This window comes from Plecotus auritus, assembly GCF_963455305.1.
Source record: "Plecotus auritus genome assembly, chromosome: 1".
NCBI lineage: Eukaryota > Metazoa > Chordata > Mammalia > Chiroptera > Vespertilionidae > Plecotus > Plecotus auritus.
This window is the reverse complement of record NC_137770.1, coordinates 24786221-24792220: the sequence shown is the minus strand read 5'-3', so window position 1 is coordinate 24792220 and position 6000 is coordinate 24786221. Positions and strand designations below refer to the sequence as shown.

General features: G+C 50.1%; 1 protein-coding gene across 1 annotated transcript in view; it reads left to right on the top strand.

Annotated features, from left to right (window-relative positions):
* The first annotated feature begins 3781 nt into the window (after nt 1-3781).
* ESRRB (estrogen related receptor beta) overlaps nt 3782-6000 on the top strand; it is a 108494-nt gene continuing 106275 nt past the window's right edge. Inside the window, exon 1 of the mRNA XM_080679320.1 lies at nt 3782-3823. The gene's annotated coding sequence lies outside the window, so the exon portion shown is untranslated. The remainder of the gene's footprint in view (nt 3824-6000) is intronic.

Genomic DNA, 6000 nt, shown 5'->3' with positions numbered 1-6000 from the left:
GTGAAGCCACAGACTTCTACTCCTAAAGCCACTGGACTCTCCTGGGCCGTAAGCCCAAAAGCAGCTTAGAGTTATTGTTGGGTGGGTGTGGGTGCGGGGGAAAAACAGGGAAAAGGGAGCGTACAGTACAGGTGACCCATGAACAACCTTTTGCAGTCAGAAATCCACTAACTCCTGGCTCCCCAAAACTTTATATTAATAGCCTACTGTTGACAGGAAGCCTTACCAATAACATAGTGGATTACCATGTATTTTGTATGTTGTATGTATTACATACTATATTGTCACAATAAAGTAAGCTGGAGAAAAGGAACTGTTATTAAGAAAAATCATAAGGAAGAAAAAATACATTCATGGTATTTATTGAGGGAAAAATCCAGGTATAAGTGGACCTGTGTAGTTTAAACCCTTGTTGTTCAAGAGTTCGTTGTATGCGCTTGGCCTTCTGGGTATGTTGGGTGAAGGAAAAAGAAGAGTGGAGAAGGGATACTGGGCCAGATGGTCCCATCAGCTGGTTTCAGATGACACCATGGAGCTGAACTTCTTGATGGTAGAGTCAGAGTGTCCGAGTGGATGGGTGAGTGGGTGGGTAGGTGGGGACCACGTGGGCCTTTGTAAAACAGGGAGTCTGTAGCTCATGCAGTGACCACCCATCGTAATCCATCAATTGCTGTCCTCATTATGCTCGCCTCTCCTAACCAAGGGAGGGGTAGTAAATAATAAAATAGTTTCAAGTGAGAGCAAGTCAGTGGACCTTCGTTGTTTGCTCATTCAGCCTGTATATTAGCCCTGGTCCCCTAGAACGGAGAGCCTGAGACAGGCATGGAAAATGCTGACACTTCATTTGGGAGGTGCAAGGCCAGGGAATCGAGGGTGAGAAAAACGGGGATTGAGGTGAGGATAGATGCTAAGCAGTCTGACATGATATGCTGTGGTGCTGGCCACCACTTCCCATGTAGCCCCGAAGACACTTGCAGGTGGCTTTGGCATGTGTGTCTTTTTTGGAAGGTTTCTTTGAAAAAAAAAAAAATCACCACAAAACAGTACACAGAGGGCAGAAAAGGAGGAATTTGGGGAGCTACCCTCCTTCACGTCTGGGGTACATTATCTGGCCCCTCGGTAAGCCAGACTCATGCACTGGAAGTGGAGGTGAGACTTGGCCTGAATGGGGTGCTGAACAAGAGACAGAAAAAGGAGGCAGTCACAGGAACTTGAGACGACACCTACTGGGTGTGTGACTCAGCGCGGGGACCCAAGTATTTATCCATCCGTGTGCAGGGACAACCCATCCCACCTTGCTCCACGTTGTCCCTCTCCTGGCGGGGCTCCAACACCTTCAGGAGGCCGTGGGCACTGTCTCCACCTCTCTTTGAGACCTTTCCTCCTCACCCTTCCGGTCTGCTTTCGAAGCAAGCTCCTTGGGGCTGAGCATAAAATTCCATCTATGCCTTTTGTAAGGGAGAGTAAAGAGGAATTATTGCTGCTCCTTGCTCGGCTGGGTTTTGTAGAATTACCCCAAAGCAGTGTTTATCATGCCATTGAGCTGGAGGCCCATGCTTAATGTGCTATCTGTTCTGACCCCAGATGTCTCTCTGCATCGCTGCTCTCCCACCGGCTCTGCCACCGTCCGCTCCTTCTAGGGTCATTGCTGACAAGTGTATTACCGGTGTTTATCCATATTAAATCTTGTATCACTGACTGCCTTCCACCCATTTTTTCTAAGCTTTGGTGGGTTCTGCAGTTTCCCTTCCTGCCTTGTCTCGTCCTTCTAGGAAAGGCAACCGCTTCTAAGTCAGGAATCTTCCTGAAGCTCCATGCTCCCAATTGCTTGTGAAGAATAAAGATGTGAGGGATGGCCCTGCGACAGAGCCCAAGACTGCAACTGGAATTGGTACTGACCACTCCCGATCACGTTGTCCCGAGCAGTGGGCAGTTCACCAGCGGGGCTGGCTTCACTGTGATATACATTGTGAAGGTCGTGCTGGGCCAGCAGTTTGCTTCTGGAGGAACACCGTCAGAAGGTATCGCCTTGATCATGTTTATGTAGGGACAGCACTTTACAGTTTACAAACCACATTTGATTGTTCCTAAAACCTAAAAGCATTTGCTGGTGTTTTTTTTTTCTTCTCCCATAAAACATTTTATTAGAGTGAAACAAACAAACAAAAAGCATTTTATTCTGAAAAAGGATGAAATAACAAGGTCTACCTTCACCGAGCCATTAGGAAATGAAGGCGCGTCTGAATGTTCCCAGTTTTGAATCTCATGTCACTGATGCCAGGGAGACAGGCTCGGCCAACATCTTCCTTTGTTCCCACTCAACAGCAACACCTTACGTGTGTGTGGTCCCTTTGAATTCATTTTCCAAACATTTCGTGTATTTTGAGGTTTCTCTGAGATAATTATCCTTGAGAACAGGAATGTACACGGAGGCGTAATCTGTGAGTTTGCAAAGCAAACTGTTAATGCTGTGGCCAGTGTTGACCATGAGATATTCACAGTTGTTTTCCCATCAAAGAGAGGCTTTCCTTTTACTGATGATGAGACCTGAGAAGCAAATTGTATGGCTATGTGAAACCAACTCTGGTTTATTCTTCAATGGATGCAGAAGTCATAAGAAATTGGATGGTAGATTAATTATATGTGACACAGGATGCAAATAAGGTCAAATTTCTTTGTTATAAGGAAAGAAAACCATAATCCACTCTCACGGAAAATATTTAATCAGACAGATCACTCATTTAGTCAATAGCCAGTTGTTCGATGCCTCTTGGGTACCAGGTACTATCAAGGCACAGTGCTCCTTTCTCCTCCCCTCCTTCCACTTCCTCCTCCCTCTTTACACTTCTTCTCTTCTTGTCCCCCCCGCCCCCCCGCAACACACACACACACACACACACACACACACACACACACACACACACACAGAAATTTGGCAGAGGCAAAGCTACCATGTCTTAATGTGCTTCTGTTCTCCCGGTGATTGGGAGGGAGAAAGGTCGTTGTTTCTATTGAGAGACGTGTGTCGCACGCCTGACCCCCACCTGCATGGTGGGCAGTTGCCCCCTTGCCCACTGCCCGAAGGAAGGGGCCTTTTTGGCAAACAGAGAACTCTGATATACTATTTAGCCATGTTGATGGGAATAGGATTTTGAGACTCAGAAAAAAAGTCATACTGGATCTTTGAAATGCCTGGAATTCATTCCAAGACTCCTGGTAGGGCTTTCAGATAATGAAAGGGATGACGGTGATGGTGGGAGGGACCCAAGCATTTCTCCACTCAAGACGTCGTCCCCTTCATATTTTCTTTGGTGTCATGGTGGCAGTGCTAATAGGACATGAGCCTTCTTGCCCCAATAATGGCCCATTACAGCGCCAGGAAAAGCCATCATGCTTCCGCAGCATTTATCTGTCAGCAGGAGACTATTATGGGAGTACAAACTCACATTGTATTAGTGTTATCAGTTAATTATGATCCTTGGGATGCGTGCCAGCCAATGGGCCGCCAGTCTGCTGACCACCACTCGGGGATATAACTCCGCACCCCCGATTCAAGTAGGGGGACAAGGGTGAGTGGGACCGCAGATGTGTGGGGCCAGCAACATTCTCCCTAGCCTGGAGGCCATGGCGCCCGGGCCTGATGGGCACTGTGCCCGGGGATGCGCGGGTTAGGCTTGCTGTCCAGGCCAGGCCCTCCTTACTCCTCACAGACTGTCAATGGACCCTCCTCCGCCAGCGCTGACCCCGGGGCAGAAGAGAAACAAGCTTGGAGTGTGATTCAGACAGTGGGTTCCACGGAGCTCCTCTCCGTCCTGGGCTGGTGGTAAGAAGTGGCTGAGCACCTCGGGTGTTCCGCAAGGCACCATTCTCAACTGGAAACGTGGGTTCAGGGGATGTGGGTGAGGCTGAGGGTCAGGGGTGGCGTAACAAGTCAATTAGTGTCCACATTCACTGGACTTGGGCACATGCGGCGGAGTCTCCAAAACTTCCCGGTGGCTCCTGTCTTTGAATGGGGAAGCCATCAAGTCCTCTGCCCTCCTGGGGCCCAGGTTGAGCCCACCAGCTCCTACTAAGTTGCCTGGCTTGAAAAGTGAGAGAAAAAGAACTGCCTCTTCTTATTGGGTTGTGAGCATTACATAAGGAGGGGATCCAAGAACCCAAGATAACCTCCTTGCTGCTGCCTTATGTGTGCAGAAATGACTGGTGTCAGGGAGGCTGCCTCAAGCGAGGGACGATGCACACCAAGACCAGACTCTGAGAGCAGTGGGGTTTTCACCATCTGTAGCAAGGGGTGCTGTGCTGAGGTCCGCCACTTGGATCCCAGCAAGGCCACTTGGGTGACCCTTGAGATCCAGGTGCAGGCAAAAGGACAGCCCATTCTAAGGACTTAGTCAGACTGGGATGGGAAAGTGGGGTGGGTAGCGTGGACCTGTGTCCCACATCCACCATTCAGTTGGAGGTTTTCGTACCCAGAGAAACACAGGTTTGGGGAACAGGAGGGCAGGACTGCGTCTGGGAATGTTTTTCCTAGGCATCTGCCTCCAGGAACCACCTCCCAGGAAACCACCTGGGGAAGGGTGCGGACATAGAAGCCTGGGTGTGTGTTGCCAGTGGCGCTGCTCGGGTTTGGCTTCAGATTCCCTAGGAAAGAGCTTGAACTTGGGGGAGGAGAGAGGAGAGGAAGTGAAGAGACTTGAGTACAAAGATTCAGGAGCTGGATAAGTAGAAGTCCATAGATGGCATGCTTTGCTAGTTACTTGCTGTGTGACCTTGGGTAGGTCACTTCACCACACAGCGAAATTCACAAACTTCCTTAATTATAAATTCTGATGATGGTTCTAAATGATCCCTAAGCCTTCTTACCCGTAAGGTTCTGTGAATGGAATACATATCTATTTAAGGGGGTTTGTCACGAAAACAAAATGAGCTGCGGTCCCCTTACACACTCTGCAATTACTGTGTCTAATACCTTTTGTCCCGTTTCCTTTTGGCTGGCTTGCCCAGTTGGGGGTGCAGTATTGGGACATAGGACAGTGAAGGGGAGGCGTAGAGCTTTTTGTGAGAGATGGATTACACATAGCCCCTGCTCTGGGTGAGCAGTGGAGGTATGAAGTGATGATTGATTGGTTGGGTGAATTTCCGGTTTGAAGGAATCCAAGAGCCCTGCCTGTCCCATTTACCCCCTGTGCCATCTTGGTTTTCTGGAGAACAGATGACTTTGGCAAGGTCACATGGATCCAGGATCCTCTGCACTCATTCCTCACCCCACCCCCACCTCCCCACCCGCTGCCTCTCCAGCTACATGGAAACAGACCCTGGCTCTGGGGAGAAACCCTGTCCCCTGTGAGCTGACTGTAGACAGAGTGGGCTGGCCCCATGAACACTGTGTAACCTGGCCATGGTGGCCTGGGCCTGCCAGGCTGCATCGGATTCCTAGGGCGTCCCTGCCGGCAGGCCCTCATCTCTCCTGTAGCAGGGTCTGCAGGCTCACGCTTGCCAGGGAGGCAAAGGAGAAAAAACTCTGCCCCTAGGCTAAGGCGGTTGGATGGGCACAGTGGAGGGGGGCAGTCTGAGGAGGACGGGTCTCAAGGACCTCCTTCTAGGGAGGACAACCAGCTCATGCCCAGAAGCGAGGCGAGACAGACAGTGCTTGCGTGCAGGTGCTAGGCTAGCTTCCTAACCGACGCAGACCTCCTCATGTCCCTCATTTGCTGCCAGTGGCTTTGCATCCACGGCTCTAGGCTGTGAAGTGTTCTTTTCATGCTCCACCGAGTGTTCTGCCTCCAGTTAAACACAGTGTACCCACACAAAGCAGAGCCAGCTGATCCCAAGCAACCTGCCAGGGCTTCACCCCCTTCTGGGGCAGCAGGCTCTGGCACCCCACCCCAGAAGGCTACAGTTTACAAATTCATTCACAAAATCTTTATCAAGCAACTTCTAAGTGCCATGAGATTCCCCAGTTAACCAAAACAGACATGGTCCTCGGTCCTTGCCTTCACA